Here is an 18,820-nt window from a genome sequence, read left to right as displayed (position 1 = left end):
CTTGTTTTTAATTGGATTATTTGTTTTTTAGCTACTAGATTATATGGATTATTTATGTATTTTGAATATTAGGTCTATCGGATATTAATTTGCAAATATTTCTCCCATTCTACAGTTTGCCTTTTCATTTTGTTGATGGATTTCCTTTGCTGTGCAGAGGCTTTTTAATGTGATATAATCCCATTTGTTTGTTTTTGCTTTTTGCTTTCGCTTTTCATATCACATTAAAAAAAATCAGCGCCAAGACCTGTGTTAAAGAGCTTATTGCTTATATTTCCATGAGGAGTTTTATGGTTTCAGGTCTTATGTTCAACTTTTTAGTGCATCTTGAGTTAATTTTGGGGTGTGGTATATAGTGGCCTAATTCCATTCTTTTGCATGTGGCTGTCCAATTTTCCTAACAACGTTTGTTGAGGAGACTGTCCTTCTCCCATTGTATATCCTTTCCTCTTTTATCATAAATTAATTGATCATATATGTATAGAATTATTTCTGGGCTCTTTTTTCTCTTCCACTGTTCTATGTGTCTGTTTTTATGCCAATACCATTCTATTTTAATTACCATAGCTATATGATATAGTGTAAATTAGGGAACATCATGCCTCCAGATTTGTTTTTCTTCCTCAACATCATTTTGGCTATTTGGGATCCTTGGTGGTTCCATGCCCATTTTAGGATTATTTTTTCTATTCCTGTGAAAAATACCATTGGAATTTTGATAAGAGTTGCATTTAATCTATATATTGCTTTGGGTAGTATGGGTGTTTTAAAACTATTAATTTTTCCAATTCATGAGTATAGAATATATTTCCATTTATTTGTGCCTTCAATTTCTTGCATTAGTATCTTAAAATTTTCAACATACAGGTCTTTCACCTTTTTTGTTAAATTTATTCCTGGGTATTTTATAATTTTTGATGCAATTGGAAATGTTGCAGTCTCCCAGCTTTTATCACTCAATCTATATTTGTCTGATTCCATGGCCCATTATTTTGGTTACTTTTTTGGTGATGCCCTGCATGCCGTCATTTTCAGCACTTTTTTATGACTTCTTCTCTCAGACTTTATTGCCCGTAAGTTATACTTGCCTGGCGAGACTTAATCATAGATTAACTCAATATTAGTTCCTGCTTTTTTGTCTGTCAAAAATATTTCTCTCCTTTGCTTCCCTCCACCCTTTCTTATTTCAGTTCTTTGTTGCCTTACATGTTAGCTAAAATATTACTTCTTATTAAGTAAATAGTTTTTATCACTGCAAACTATATCAGGTTACCCCATTATTAACTTTCACAGTATTTTTGAATTATTTCTTTCTGGTATTTATCTCAATTAATGTTTAATGTTGTTAATTCTTCTAGGATATAAGCTTCTTGTCAGGAATCCTGTGTTTTACTTACAGTTTTCCAGAGCAAAGAGAACATTCAGCAAATGTGTATTCAACATATGGATGCACATTACATCTGCTCTAAAATGGAAATACCCAAGAATAAATGGGTAATAATACCAGATAAATAATAGAGGAGACTTCTAGTGTCTCTTCAAATTCTGAGTCAGTGATTTTTCTAGATGAAAATGAAGGAGCAATTAATTTATCTACACAATATAGATAAAGTAGGAAAAATAAGCTGGTGAGATATTGTGATTTGAGAATTATAGCATTAATTCTAAATTGATATTAGTATGCCATCAATTTCATAGTTTTTAAACCTTATGTGTTGGAGTGGAACAGAATATGATACAGAATAGACAGGTATGCAAGAGAAAGGGAAAATTAGAGGAGAGAGGCATGAAAAATTCAAGTCCAGTTGTAGAAGTTGAGTTCATTGATGAAAAGGGAGTAATGTCTCATTTTGCTTATTTTGACCAATAGTTTTACCCAGATGCCCACTAATCCAGAAGCATTTTGAGGTATAGTATGACTGTAATCTATGAATAGACCCCATATGACATGGCCTACTTTCTGTGAGGAATAAAGGTTAAGAATTCTAGGACCTTGGCTAAATCTCTAGAATACCAACTGGTTAATTTTTTAATTCTGCTAAAGGCTACCATACTATGTCAGATAGTCCAGCTTCTGAATTTAGGTATTCTTGAGTGGCAAGAATTTTAAATCCCAGGTTCTTGGTTTGACTTCTTTATTTATGGTAATGTTAGAGGATTACACTCTCTTATTAGCAATGTAGCTTAATGATGATTATCTTGTAGAAATATTAATAATACTGTAAAAAACTTCTATTTTGAAGTATCAGTCTATGGGGAAATTAAATATATCCAGATTAAAAAAATACCATTTCCCTCCTACTTAATACTCTGATATCCCTCAGAAATGGCCCAAACTGCTGAGACTAAACTGAGGGATAGTGAAATAAAAAAGGTGATTTACCCAATTAACACAGCAAGTGAGTTGTCTCACTTCAGCATGTGGTGGTTAATTGTACACAAAATACACAAACCCTGCTAAGTGCATTGGCATTAATTTGATTCTTGGTTGCTATCACTGAGGATAGTATCATAGTCCTAAATTAGTTGAAATCATGTGGGATGCCTGGGTGGCTCAGTGGTTTAGCGCCTGCCTTCAGTCCAGGGCATGATCCTGGAGTCCTGGGATTGAGTTCCACTACAGGCTCCCTGCGTGGAGCCTGCTTCTCCCTCTGCCTATAACCTCTCTCTCTCTCTCTCTTTCTCTCTCTCTCTCTTTCTCTCTCTCTGTGTCTCTCATGAATAAATAAAATCTTAAAAAAAATTATGAATACCTCTGCTTGGTCACTTTTGAATATTACCTTGAAGATTCTGTGACAAGAGTTTGCTTCTTTAAGTGCCTCTGCCATGACATTCATTACAATTTTAAAAGAAAATGTTTAAATTATTTGGTTAAGTCTATGAATAAACAGGTCAGTAGTCTATAAACTTGTCAGTCTCCTTTCAGGAGTAGAGTTGTTATAAGACAGATATCTTCTCTTGCACTTCATATATGTATAACATTTTGTTAGAATTTGGAATAAAGTTAAAATCCAGTGCTTCATTTGAAGATTGATACAGTTCTTCTGAGACTTAATATTGTTTCTCATTTGTTGAATGAATACTTTTACAGTGCTTTGCATGCACTGAACACTATTTTAAGTACTTTACAAACATTAACTGTTAATATTTGTGATAGTCCTACGGGCTAAGGGTGATTTTTGTCTTCATTTCAGAAGAATATGAATTTGAAGGACAGAGATGACATGTAATTTGCATAAATTTACATATATGGAAAGTGTAAGACCAAGATAGAAGCCCATCCAGCCTGGCACCTGAGTCTGCCCTCTAGGCACCTATGTATTGTTGCCTCTTATTGTAAAAACAGTTGCTATCACTAAATATTTGCCACCCCCAAAATTCATTGTTAGAAGCTGAATTGTGATGGTTTTGGAGGTGGAGCCTTTGAGAAGTAATTAGGTTATGAGAGTAGAGGCCTCTTGCTGAGATTATTACCTTTATTAGAAGAGAAAGAGAGCTAGCCTTCTCTCTCTCCATATAAAGGTATGATGATACAGTGGCTGTCTGTAAAACAAGAAGAGGGCCTTGACCAAGAACTTGTACATACTGGCACTGTGATTTTAGATTCCTAGCCTCCAGAACTGTGGGAAATAAATGTTTGTGGTTTAAGCTACCCAGTCTATGGGATTTTGTTTTATTAGCTCAGACAATAGTGTTTCTCTGGCAAACATTTCCTGTATTTGAGGAAACAGGAAATGTAGCAGATTAAATAATATTTTGTAAAGAAAATTGATTTAAGGATCAGATATTCTTGACTATGTATTCATACTACCTGTATGATACAGTGCAAATAATTTTATCTCCCTGAGACCTAATTTCTTCCTTTGTGGGATGGGTATTATAATTCATAACTTTCACACTTTAATTCATCATTGTTCAGTTTATGGCAATTACTACTACTAAAATGATGATGATTACTATTACTACTAATATGCTATGTTACCTTAGAGTAGCAATTCTGACAAAATTCCTATTCAATCCAATTCTAATTATAAAATAATTGAAGTGATATTTATCAGCAAAATTTTTTTGCCATAAAAGTATGGGAAAATTTAAAATAACATAAAGGAAGCAAGGAAATTTACGAAAATCAGAAAATGCTTTATACCAACCTTATATTCACAGCATAGATACACAGACACTTGTATTTTGTTTTAAAAATGAATATTTTGGGACATTGGGTGGCTCAGTTGGATAAGTGTCTGACTCTTTATTTCCATTCAGGTCATGATCTCAGGGTTGTGAGATCAAGCCCCTCATTGGGCTCCACATTGGGCATGGAGCCTGCTTAGAGTCTCTTCTTCTTCCTCTGACCCTCCTCCCCTGCTTGTACATATACTCTCTCTCATATTAAAAAAAAAGAATATATTAACATAATTTTATACACTGGTGATTGAAATAAAAACACATTAGTAAGACAATGAAATGTTTTATTTCAAAAATGGCATAGTCTTATCAAAATGATTTCTACATTCTGGCTAAGTGGTGGAAATTCATAGTGACACCAATGTTATCTCCTTCAGAGGTTGCTTAACCTTATATGAGCTAGAGGTTTGCTAGAACATGTTATATTATTGATATCCTATGGAAAATGGGCTAGGATAGGTTTTCCTGGGTTTACTAAAAGATGCAAATAAAGTACTTCATTGTTATCATTCATGCTTAATTAAACTAGAACAACAAAGACTTAAGCCTCCGATTCTAGTTTCTATTGAGTTCAAAATTGAATAAAAGACTAATATGATTGGAAATGACAGTGCTGTAATCTGTAACTGATTCATGAAATATATTTGGGCATATAGTAATCTCAATGAATTATTTGCTTCCACAGGAGAGGAAATGAGATTCTAAATTCCCAATTATTGATCTATCTCATTTCTCTGTAAAAGTACAAGTGATTCATATAGCAGCAGAATGAGGAATAAGGAATCAATGTTTTTTTCTGGCCTCCTGATTTTAAAACAATATATTCATGGATGTCATTCCTATCTCTGGAGTCTGTACTCTTTGTATAAAAGAAGTGAAAAACTTGTAAGAACTCCTAAATAAAACAAGAACACTCAAGACTAATTGTTAGTATTTGAACATAATATAAAATACTATAAGTGTTGAGTTTGCATTGGTTTTTCCATCTGTGGTAAAGTATGATTAGTGGTTTGTAGCATACAAAGTACAATATGTGGTAAAGTGCAAAATATTATGATATCTTCCTAAATCTAAATTATTGTAATTTGGGCACGTAATTCTCTTTAAATTAAAAGTTTCAGAAAGTGTTCAGGAAGTATTTATTGAAATACTTTGAAACTGAGGTGGGATATATAGTTTAACTCACTCCTGGTCTTTTACTATAAACATGAAATATAATCTTTCAAGAGTAGATTATTTTAAATTTTTTTTTTACTCTAAGAACTTAAAAAATTATTTTAGTTATGATATAGATATCCGGTATATATAAATTTGCTTATTTTAATCCATAAAATATCATCAGTTCTGTGTTTGTTTCTAATTTATAGATTGTTTAACCACCTAGTCTGGCAAATCATATTTGATCAATGTATTAGTATCCTATTGCTACTGTAACAAATTACTAAAATTGGTGACCAAACAATTCAGATTCATTATCTTTACATTTCTGAAAACCATAAGTTCAAATTGAGACTCAATGTATGAAAATTATCAGAGTTGCATTCCTTCTGGAGCCTCTAGAGGAAATCAGTTTCCTTGACCTTCCATCTTCTGAAGGTTATCTGTATCCTGAAACTTGTGACTCCTTCCATCTTGAAAGCCAGTAAGTGAATTTTCTCAGCTCTGCTTCCATGATCATCTTTTTTCTGGCTCTGATTCTCTTGCTTAACCCTTAAACTTTAAAGGATCCTTTTGATTACATTGGGCCCATGAGACAATTTATGATAATCTCTCCATGTCAAGATCTTTAGCTTACTTATTTTTTTAAACATTTTATTTATTTATTCATGAGTGATAGAGAGAGAGTCAGAGACATAGGCAGAGGGATAAGCAGGCTTCCCGTGGGGAGCCTGATGTAGCACTTGATCCCAGGATCCCAGTATCACAACCTGAGCCAAAGGCAGACTCTTAACCACTGAGCCACCCAAATGCCCCTCTTTAGCTTACTTATATCTGCCAAGTTCTTTTTGCTATGTAAGGTAACACTTTCAAAAAGGTAGGAGGGGCATTATTCTCTTTAGCATGATGAGTACAATAGACATATTCAGGTAGGGGTATACGTAGCTGCCTAAACTATGTCCATTTCCTTTCCTGGAAAACTATCCCTCCATCTATAGTGTGGATTCCTCTGTTTTTCTTATTTCCTTGAGCTACCAGACTCCAAATATTTCTCAAGCGCACGCACACATACAAACACACACCCCATTACCATTACCACCATCACCATTTTAATAGAGACATGGTTATTACATTCTAGCTGACCTAATAATTTGTTCCTCGAAAAATTCTGTAGACTCAGGATTAACAATGCTTATCAGTACTTTCTATAGCTTGAGCAGAAATATCAGAAAACCAAGATGAGAAGGCCTTTTGGAGAAAATGTGTACTTATGAAAAAGGGAATAATGCCTCTCTGCCTATAGGAAAAAAAAAACTGAAGGTTATATAGAAAGATTAATAGAGAAAGGACCTTGCCTGGTCATTAAGAAACACAAAAAGTAGGCTTGGATATTCATGGCTTTCTAGTTCAAGTTTTCAGTTCTCTTGAAGCTGCCTATATATCCTGTCCTTGAGTTTTATGTCTAATAAGTAGTCTGATAGAACCAGCTTTTAAGAGCCAAATTTGTACATGTCTTCCCAACTCTGCATTTGGTGGCATCGTGCTTATGGCTGGAAATTGACTAAGGTGGGAATATTTACACTATGGAATTAATAGATGCTATGGATGTGGGATGGTGAGCTATTTGTGAAATATTTACCAGCATACAATTAATACAATTGGACATAATCTTAGGTCCTGCAGTCAGTTTCTGTCCTTTTTATAAGTTAGTTGAATAAGCTTCCGTACTTGGAATGTAAAGCACTTTAACCAGAATAAGGATAATAAATTTAGGATGTTTATTCTCCCAGGCTGTTACATATTTAAACACATATGTACTTTCCTCTGGAAATTTTGAATTTTTATTCACTTTCTTAATGTAGTCAATTACCATATTTTGGAGAAGACAGGCAAAAAGACAACCAGGTGAAGTAGAAAAAACAACAAATGCTTCTCTTATTCATTACAGTTAGCAGTTAAGGGGTGCCTGGGTGGTACAATCAGTTAAGTGTCTGCCTGTTGGTTTTAGCTCAGCTTGTGATCTCAAGGTTGTGAGATTGAGCCCAGAGTTGGGCTCTGTACTCAGTACAGAGTCTGCTTGAGACTTTCTCTCAAGTCTGCTTGAGACTCCCTCTTCTTCTCCCCTCCCACCATGTTCCCTTTCTCTCTCTCTCTCTCTCATGTAAATAAATCTTTAAAAAAATAGATTATCAATTAAGTTTGTTCAGGACTATTGGAAGAGACTTCTAGGATAAGGTGCCTATTTGACAGAATTTTGTACAATGGGTTGTATATTTACAAGTGTTACCACTCTGAGGGACTTATGTAAACCTAATGCATAGATGGAAGAAATTACAGAGTGTAAATGGCTGATTAAAATAATTGTTTCTTGGTTGGCATGTCTTGCTTATTCAGAATAAATTAAGTTCAGGTTCTGAATTACAAATATTAAAAAGGGAAACACATCCTCAAATATTTTCTACTCCAAATTACCATCTGACCCTTGTTTATACAACTTGTAACTAAAAATGTTAAATGCAGTGATGAATACAAGGTAGAAATGTGACATGACCCAGTTAAGTTAGAAATTTTAAATACCAGATTTGCTCATTAACACCATTGCTCAATAGTTTGTTTTCAATCTGTAATTTTATTTGCCATTACTATGGATGATCAATAGCTCAGCAGTGATGACAGAGAATCATGAAAGATAATAATTTCTTAGAAATTGTAAAATTTGACTGGTTATATTGACCAATCACAGGACACTGTTTCTAAAACTAGACATTTGGGAGGCTCATTTGGATATAGGAGTGTTCATTGAGTTGCTCAGAAATGGATATTCTTATTAAAGAATGAAGATGTGATTTTCTTTATGTTTTCAATAAAAGTTACCCCAGTATGCACAGTGGTTTAAGCATTAAAATTTAGAGTTTTAAAATGGAAAAAGGATTGACTTTCTAAATTATTTTGATGACATTTTAAAGAACAATTTATTTCTTTGAAACAGATGTTCTCCATTTCTATTTCAAGGCCTTTAAATGTTAAAAAAAAAAAAAAGAAAAGAAAAAAGTTGAGACCAAATTGCATGAAAATAAGTATCAGAGACATGCCCACAATGAGCATACCAAAGATAAGGGTGAGTGATAGCAATTAAGACATTTTCCATTTGGTGGCATCTACCCTTGTTAACAAAGATGTATTTAACTTGGTTAATTTTTTGTTCACAAATCTCCATTTTATTTATAACCACCTGTAGTGTTATGACAATGTGAAATAATAATTAAAATATTCCCTTGGAGCTATTGAGCATATGGCATGTTGAATCCTCTGTTGATTTCACTGTGACACTGGTTCTATTTTTTATATGTTTTCTCAACATGGTTATTTTAAGTTTTGCTGAAGCTTCAGCGATGAGACAACCATTTAAAAAGAAAAGAATTAGACTTCTCATCTTTTTTTTTTTTTTTTTGCTTGTTGTTGTTTTTGTTGTTAGGGAAATGGGCTGTGTGGTTTCTTTGAATTACGCTTTGTCCAAACTTAAAAACACAACAACTTGTTGTATTTGAAATAATTAGGGTAAGATATCAACGTGTCCTAAATACAATTAAGACTTAAGAGTCAGGAGCCTTACACACTAATGTCTTTCAGTCATCTTATTTCAGCGTGACACACTGATTTTTAACAATCAGCCCCGTATCTAGATACTGAATTTCCTGCCTACAATAGAATGTTTTGATTTCAAATATTGGGATTCTATTTTTTAAGGGCAAGGTTACATATTAACCTTTATAATTGTGTATTAAAAGCATTATATAAACATTAAGAGTATAAAATGTACCATTTTTTTAAACTGCCCATCAAAAAGAGACCTAGAAGATTTGTTTCAAAATCACAATATGTTTCTAAGCTGTTTTATCATTGGTAAATCATTCACATCCTTTTCCTCGATGCTGAAAATTCTTATGAGATATCATTAGGCTGTTACAACTTATAATGGAAAAATCAATGCAGTAAGAAAATTAAATTTTACTGATAGCCTTTAGGCAAAATGCAATGTTAAAATGCATTTTAGCTTCCCATGTGGTTCATAGGCAAAGGAAGAAATGGAATCTGGGTTAGCTGTCAGTGCAAAATATTTTTTTTAGAAGCCGACAGGCCTGCCTGTGAACCAAACTCTTTCCTAATGCATTTGTTCCTTGATTACTTAATAATGTGAAAATAACCATCCTAATATGATCATTTGAAAGGTCAGAAGTCTGTTCTACTTAAAAAAAATAATAATTCCCTAGTCAAAATCAATGAGGAGATTCTCAATCTTCCCAGGAAGAGGAGTTAGCAGAAAGAAAATGGATTCATCTCCTGAGTAATAGAGGAATGACATTTGGACCCCTAGGGAGAGAAAGAGTGGGGTAGAGATACAAAAAAGATGGGGGAGAAGGATAGACAGAGAGAGAGACTTGCACTAGAAAAGAAAATTCATCAAGCTGCCACCTGCCTTCTGTGAAGATGTGACACATAGACTACGCTTGATGTGGTTTGTAATCATTGTAAGTGACCACTTTCTTTTGTTGGCAGACAGATATAGCAGACATGGATTGATACTCCTGTATTTTATTCATCCTGCATCTATAATGAAGTCATGCTATATAAGAGTGATTTAATGACAATGTTCTTTGCTTAAACACCACGGGAAATGTGCAAAGTTAATTTCTAGATCATAAACAAAGAGAATACTGCTTAATACCACCTTTTCTACTTTAACCATGACTAAAAAATTCATTTATTGCCCTCATTAAATGCAATGACTAAGTATGGACAGTTTTTTTCCCATTTGACTTCTAGAAAAAATTAGGTTTTTTAAAACCTGCATGTTATTTAATAGTAAAGATTAATAATTCTTTCTTTCATGGAAAGAGTATGTTTTCTTTCTTCAAAATAGAATATTTCATTATATTTAACATTAATATAGTTAATATTTGAAAATTGTTCTTAGCTTTAAATTCTCAATAATGGGGGATCCCTGGGTGGCTCAGCGGTTTAGCACCTGCCTTTGGCCCAGGGCGCGATCCTGGAGACTCGGGATCGAGTCCTGGATCAGGCTCCCAGCATGGAGCCTGCTTCTCCCTCCTCCTGTGTCTCTGCCTCTCTCTCTCTCTCTATGCCTATCATATATAAATAAATAAATAAATAAATAAATAAATAAATAAATAAATAAATCTTTAAAAAAAAAGAAATAAACTTATAAATAAATAAATAAATAAATAAATTTTTCCTAGAAGATAGCCAGTGATTTCAGTAATCTAAAGGATATTGGTTATGATGATTAATATCATCACATTATAAATATTTTCCATATTTAAAAATAATTTTTGTGTTTTTCCTGATGATTTTTTGCTTTGTTGATTTTCTAGCTCACACTGTACCTTTCTAAGGTTGCTTACTATGAGATTTGTTTTCAACAACTTGTAGAAAGTCTTTTTAAACTCTTGTAGAGAATCAAGTGAGAAAAGTTAGGCAACAAATTATTTAACAGTAGCAATAGAATCTAACATATGCATTTGAACTATATATAATTTATCTAAAGTAATATGAATTTGATTTAAATTAATATACAAAGTATACTTTTTTTTGAACAGATTGTATAAGGATTCCTTTATTCAATTTTGTGGTAAAAACTTCGTCTGTTGCATTGCTTAAACTATCTGAGAAGTATAATGAACTTTAACTCACAAATTTATTGGAATCATAAACTTGTCATATCTTGGCCAAGTCTTAGAAGTAATAGAATTGACCTTTCTCTCTAGTTGCTTCTTCATTTTACTGAGAAGAAGTAAACTGCAGAGATGATAGGTAGTTTCTCAGTAGTCACAGATTTGGGATTCAACCCTTACTTCCTGTCTCACCTTACAGTAATTATTTCAATATACTCTGTTGATTAATTTATTGAGAATGAATTAATATTTTGAGGTTTGGTGGTCCGTCTTCTACTTTCCTGAAAATCTGGGTAGAAAACTATAATGCAAACTCGAAACTACTAGTTAAAAAAAATCGGATTGAAAAAAAATCGGATTGGCCATAAAACTACAAAAGTCATAAATTCATTTGCCAATAATTATAGAGAAAATAACCAACTATACTTAAAATGTTACACACTCTACCTATTATCTATCTATCTATCTATCAATCTATTATCTATCATCTATCACCTTGGAGATTTTCTGAGCTCTGTGTTCCCATCAATTTCAACGAGATATTTTAAAAATTACTGAATTTGTTGCAGATGCTTTACATAGGACACCTCCTCCCATTTATTACATTATCTAAATGTCTACTTGAATTATACAGCTAATATTATTGACTTTAGCATTCTGAATCCTTCTATGGTATACCCCATGCATGGCCCATGCCTGTCTAGCGTCATCGTACTTCACTGGTTGGGTTTATTCCTACTCTTATTTTTTTACCCTTGTAATTGTTTCACTGAAAACAATTTCTGCTCTTTCATATATGCCTTACTTCTCTCTATTAATTTTTAAATTTCATAATTTTCTTAATTATTATTCTTTCTTATTTCTTATTCTCAACATATGTTTGGGATAGAAGTAGTATTTCTCATTCCCAACAAAAATGACTTGAAATGTGAGCAATACATATATATATCTGAATCTAAATGTGTAAAGTTACTGGATGTGTATACAGAAGTAAATTTGTTGAATTAAGGGTTTTGAGTTAGGGAAACTTGCATTTGGAGCTGGATATATTTGTCAGAGCTAAATAACATTCAATATCTATGTTTGTGTTTTAACTTTAGAGTAAAAACATATTGAAGTATATGGATATAGGGCAGCTCAGTCAGTTAAGTGCATGACTCTCGGTTTTGGCTCAAGTCCTGATCTCATGAGATTGGGCCTCACATTGGGCCCCAGCTTCCCATTCAGTGGAGTCTGCTTAAGTTTCTGTCTCTACCTCTGCCCTCTTCCGACTCCAGGCATAGGAACATGTTCTCGCTCACTCTCTCTCTCTCTCTCTCAAATCAGTAAATAAATTTGAAAAAAAAAAAAAAGAAATATACAGATATAATTAAAATCATTCCATCTGGTAATATTAACATGTATTTCCATTTCCAGGATTTAAAATCTTGTTTTTCTATTTTTGTGGCCTTTAAGCCTGCTGTATCAGGGACTGCTTATATACTCACAAGTCAGAATTTACGTGCAAATCAAATATCTGAAAATTCTGTTGGAGGTTGCATAGATTCAGTCACATTTCACATGACTCAATGGTCACTTTCTCACCCAAACTGAAACATTAGTTCTACATAATGCCCTTCCTGGAATAGATTCCTTCAGCCTCTTTTCACCTTAAATCCTCTTTTTAAAAAAAGTGGAGGGTCATCAGCAACTAGGCCAGCATGTGAAAAGGAAGAGTCAAGCTCTGTGGATGGACAGTAGTTCATTCTGATTCTAGAGAGACACTAATTTTTATCAGTGAAAGGTATTCACCATCTTCCTATGTGGAATCAGTATATTTTCTTGACTCTTAATAGAGCATTGAATACATAGAATAGTTTCATAGAACTATGGAAATTATTCTTAAAGTTTATTCTTACTCTGAGTTGTTATTATTATATCACAGGCATGAATGACTATTTTTTTTTTAATTGGTAAGAATAGCTCTTCCCTCATCTACCTGCTGACATCTTTATAGTTTGGATACTTGGTGGAATGGCTTATGATTAGTTTCTTACCTCATTGTTTTCAGTTTTGGGAATATCATGCTTTCTTCCAGCTTATCTCATAGGAATAAGTTTAAGATTTGGTTAAATCATTTTCTTTATAGTGTGGTATTGAGATGATTTGTCCAGAAAACAATTCCCTGTCAGTGAATTATTTCACCATAATGTACTTTGTGTTTTAAACAACTTTCCTTCTCCTCCAGGAACAATACTATTATAGAACCTATGAATCATGACTCCTTGTGAATGTACAATAGTCCAATGACCTAGACATATTGGCCTGATGGTCATTTTAACTGTTTCACAGCTTTAAAAACACTCATTTCACTGTAATTCCCCCCTTAAGGCCCTTGAGTTGGGAAGAACTAATTATTCTCTAGAAGTATTGTACTTTTCAGATACATGTGTTTCTAGATTTTATCTACTGAGAAAATATGGTTTGTTTTAGTCTATAAAAATTTAGATGGTACTAAAAATGTAAAGTCCGTTGTTTCCTGTTACCCATTCCTATAGGGTCCTTCACTGGGAGGAATGCACAGTAATTGAAAGCTTTTTCTTTTTCTTTTTCTTTTTTTTTTTTTTTGGAAAGCTTTTATATGGCTGCTTTTCACATATGCAGTTTTAATGTAGCATTTTAGGGTCATGATTATGACCAAGTAACAATGCGGATGGAGGCCCACAAAGAACAATGAAATTCCAAGATCACTTATCCAGGTAAGTGACAGAATCTGGATTTAAATCCAGACTTGTCACATTCCAAAGCTAATCTTTCTACTATATTATAGAAGCTTTTTGAAATTAATGAAGCATTTATGATATCTGATGATAACACATAAAATAAAAGTAGCATCCTCTCAGATTATCATCAGGAAAATACCCAAGTGTCTTAAAAATATGAGTGTTCTGAAGACAGACATAATGTAAATGTCAGAAGAAAGTAGCATTAGTTTTTAATAACTGTGGTAAAGTCTCCATGATGTAAATCTTTCCAAGTTAAATTTTTATATCCATAGATAACCAAATATGATCTGTTGGTACCTTCATAAAAGAAAAATCAAATTTAAAGACTAGTGAATCATTAACATCACATATTTTTATAGTATTATATGTTCTTAAAATAACAATATGCTGCATTTTATCTGCAATGCCATAAATATTAACAAAATACTACACTATAATGCAGTAGTCACAAAATAGCAAAGCAGATGAATGAAAATGCCACAGCAACTGGCAGCATGACCTTCTAATATATTCTGCTGCACATTTTACAAGTTTCAGGTAGAGTTCTGGTTTCAAAATCCTTCCATCCTCTCCCCTACAGTGCTGTGGACTAAGGGACATGTACATGTGGGGGAGGGGGAGAAAAGATAGCCATATAGAAAAAAAAATTAACCCTAATTAACAAGTGGGCAAACCTCCAGGCATGCCCAAGAATGTTGACCACATAGGAGATAATAAGCAAGCAGAGCACACAAAGCCTCAGCTCCGGGCTTTAAGACATGATGACCTGTAACCTCCACTACAATAAAGCCAAGTGAATGTCCTGAATTTGGATCAATCAGATTTGCAATTTTTTTGGCAAGGGAAGGAATTTAATTGGCAGCTAGTCCTGGCTAGGAAAATGCTGTAGAAAGCTATCCAGGGAGTAAAATAGGTTCCCTCCCCATTGTGAATGTATGCATATGTACATGCAGACAACAGTTTTTTCTAGCATTTGATCTAATTCCATTTCAGATTTTTAATCTTACATAAACATTATTCTGTTCTTCCTCTCAGCACCTTCTCCATCTATCACTATTTTCCTTTTTAGTATCTTTTTATAGCAATATAGTTGTAAAGAATTATGTTGCCTTCTCATAGGATTGAAAGAGAAAGCGTGCATTGCTAAAATTAAATCTCAGTTTAGCTATTTAAGCTCACCATGATCATTTGTGACCTTTAGGCTACTTTCTTATGGCGAACACTGGATAATATCCTCTAGAGTTCTTAGTAATTGAAACTGATAATTGAGACTGATATTATTTCTTGAACAGTAAAATATAATGGATATTTCTGCACATTCTAGTTTATCAAAATAGGGAATGTAACAAATACAAAACAAGTGGTATAGGTCCAGTGGTTTGTGAAGAGGATAAATGGGTGAGAGAGAGATAGCTAAGGATTCTTTTCTTGAGATTCTTTCTGAAAATCTAGGAACATAAGTTAATAATTTGACTTAGCACTTTAGACAAGATATATTATAGTGTGATATGAAAATGATATATTTAATATATGTAGACAATTAGATTAATTCTATATTATAGTGATCATACTAACCTTGCACAAAGACTATTTTTATATGCTAAATGAGAGGAGTTTTAACTTTACCCCTATATTCAGTTTCCTCAGACATTTCATGTCTTTTTAACTATCCAGTTTTTTTGTTTTGTTTTGTTTTACCCATAACATTTTTTCTACCTTTTAAAGTGTGTTCCATTGATTTTCTACCTTTGGAATGCCTTTAGAATCATTCTTTACATGATCCAAACATATGAAATTTCACTTATGATAAAATCTCCTCAAACTCTCTTGGAGAAACCCAATAACTTTTCCTTTCCACGTTTATCATTACAGTCTTTACATTATTTTTTCTATTCGCCAAAAGCTCCTTAAGAACAGAGACTCTGTCATTACTGTCGTTTTAGCATGTAGAACAGTCTGGCATTTATAGTGTTCAAAAACTATTTCATAAATTAGTGAAGTGACTTGTGGCCACATCTATTGCACATAGTTGTTGTTTAATATGACATTTAAAAAAAGAAATGAGGGACGCCTGGGTGGCTCAGTGGTTGAGCATCTGCCTTTCCCTCAGGGCGTGAACCCCGAGTCCAGGGATCAAGTCCCACATCAGGCTCCCTATGGGGAGCCTGCTTCTCCCTCTGCCTTTGTCTCTGCCTCTCTTTCTGTGTCTCTCATGAATAAATAGTCTTTATAAAAAAATAAAAATAAATGAAAGTCCATTGAGTACCTATGAGAAAAATAGTTGAATTCCCTTATGCCCCAAAAAACCTTTATTTCCCCCCTTTAATTTAAAATACACTTATTTGTAACTTCTTATGCATGGTACACAGTGTCAAGGGTTACAGGAAGGTATAAGAATTAGGTGCCTGCCATCATATCTCAAGAGGAATATACCCATAACAGAAATATCTACCATGCACATTTGAATGTGATAAATGTTATAGGGGAGCTCTGAAGAAAAGATTATAGGCATCCTTAAGAGAGAGAACTATTTCAGCGCTGTTTACTTTGTCTTCATTCATTCAGTAATACTTGTGAAATGATTATTGCATGCCAAGGCACTACAGATACAACGGTGAACAAGATACCATCTCCATCTCTAAAAATTTATAGTTTAGGTAAGGTTGGTGTTATGTTGGAAATGCAGGTAAGTGGACAAACAATTCTAATACAATGCTGAATGCCATGGTAGAGACAGAACAAAGGAAACATCTATTCAAAGTAAGGCAGTAGAAATATCACATGAATAGCACTGATGCATCTGTATCACATTAGATTATCTACTATGTGGAAAACATTTTTCTTTCCATCCATAAATATGTTTCAGCTTATTACTTTTACACCTGATCTAAACTCATTTAAAACACTCCCAAAATATGATTTATCTGCAAAATACTTGTTGCATGACAAATAAATAAAGCACAATTTCATAATTTCTTCACTTTGAAGAAAGAAATATGTTTGTGATTGAACCTGACAGATTTAGAAAATAAAGAAAAAGTAGGATGGAGAGAGAATGTTATAATGAATTACATAGCTATGAAAACAATAATAATTTATCAACCTATATGCTAGGTAAATTTGCAATATATTTAGATTGCATCTAGTAAATGGAAGTAAAGGCTGTTGTGTATATGCAGATATACACACAAATATACAGGATGAATTTTTAATAAATTAGATCAAAGAGCATACCTGCAAATAGGTTAATATGCCAATAATTAAAGAACCAGAAAACCAAAGCAACAACAACAATGACACAAACCAGAAAACCAAAGCTGGAAGGGGAGAAAGTACAGCTACCTTAACCTAGAATGTTGGCATAGTTGTTTGGGATTAGCTGAGCCTCCTGGAAATAAGAACAGAGACTTGTTCTTATTACAATGCAAAGAACATATTAATTGGTTTCAGCCAATGAATGATGGAAACTGTTGCATTTATTTAAATGATGACAATTGAAATTCTGAACTGCATACATATATAATCAGAAAGTTAAATATCAAATACCAAATATGCAATAGACTATCAAATAGAACAAAAATTCAGAGATTATGATATTTTGGTTAATGGAAGTAAGGGTTTTTAAAAAGCAGTATGAAAAATAAATAAATAAAAAGCAGTATATATTTATTTATGTACGTCTATACTTCCCATACTACATATTGGTGATTTTTGCACTGTATTCCATTTAGTTCTTAGATAGCAAAGAGAGAACTTGATTTTTTTAAAATTTTTTAAAGATTTTATTTATTTATTCATGATAGACACAGAAAGAGAGAGGGAGAGAGAGAGAGAGGCAGAGACACAGGCAGAGGGAGAAGCAGGCTCCATGCAGGGAACCCGACGTGAGACTCAATCCTGGGACTCCAGGACCACACCCTGGGCCAAATGCGGCTCTAAACCGCTGAGCCACTGGGGCTACTGCAAAGAGAGAACTTTAGAGATAAATCATGGGTATCAAGGAAAAGGGTAGAGGCACTCACCCCCAAATACAATCAGACCTGCTTCAGATTGTTTTCCAAAAGAAGATCATACTGCAGGGAGATACTTTGGAAACTACTTACAGAGAGTATATGCTAGAATAACATTGGAAATCTTATCACATAAGTAAATGGAACTCAGTATTATTATTGCTTTAATTTTAATCAAGCTATATTTTCCTAGATAACACCAAAAAGTGAGAATTTGTATGATTATGAATATACAATAGATATTCCTTTTAAAAATTAAAAATATTTAATATTGAAAAAATATTAAAAGGCATTTTATTTGATTTTTTGGCCAAAATAAGATTTAGAAGAGTATTAATTCTTGGGGCTCCTAGGTGCCTCAGTGGTTGAGCGTCTACCTTCAGTTCAGGATGTGATCCTGGGGTCTTGGGATCCAGTCCTGCATTGGACTCCTCACAGAGAACCCTGCTTTTGCCTCTTGCCATGTCTCTGCCTCTCTCTCTCTCTGTCTCTCATGAATAAATAAATTATTTTTTTAAAAAGGGAAGTATGAATTCTTATACCAATCATTCTAAAAATGGTTCTAAGCATATAAAATATAATCTTTGATCTTAAAGGTACCCATTATGCAGATTTTTGCAATATTTCCTATTAACTTTTAGGAAAGAAAAAGGCAAACACTATGGAAACAAATGGGGGGAGGGGCATGTGACCATGTGACATGGAGATTGCTTAGGAAGGAAATAGGGGATTTCACATTCTTTGTAGACTAAATAAAACCTCTTAACTTAAATCTTAAGAATTAACATTAAATGTTAAGTGGGAGTTAGCCATATGAAAATGGAAGGGAACATTTAAAAAGTATACTTTTCTATATGTTTGTATAACAACAAGAAATGTTTAAAAGAATTTGTACCAGAGCTAAGAAATTGAATATACAAAAGCTCAGTTGTATAAAAGAATTCTTAAAAATAATAAATCTGTAATATACTAGTTTGCTGTATTAGGTATAAGTTAGGTAAGAGAGAAA

At 33.2% G+C, this 18,820-nt stretch overlaps 1 protein-coding gene across 35 annotated transcripts in view; it reads left to right on the top strand.

The window, feature by feature from the left end:
* Positions 1-18,820, top strand: part of PTPRD (protein tyrosine phosphatase receptor type D) — a 2,191,141-nt gene that overhangs the window by 31,619 nt on the left and 2,140,702 nt on the right. The gene's annotated exons all lie outside the window — the stretch shown is intronic.

The sequence above is a fragment of the Canis aureus genome, chromosome 10 (assembly GCF_053574225.1).
Source record: "Canis aureus isolate CA01 chromosome 10, VMU_Caureus_v.1.0, whole genome shotgun sequence".
Lineage (NCBI taxonomy): Eukaryota > Metazoa > Chordata > Mammalia > Carnivora > Canidae > Canis > Canis aureus.
Note: the sequence above shows the minus strand (reverse complement) of the source record. Positions and strands in the feature narration are given on the sequence as shown.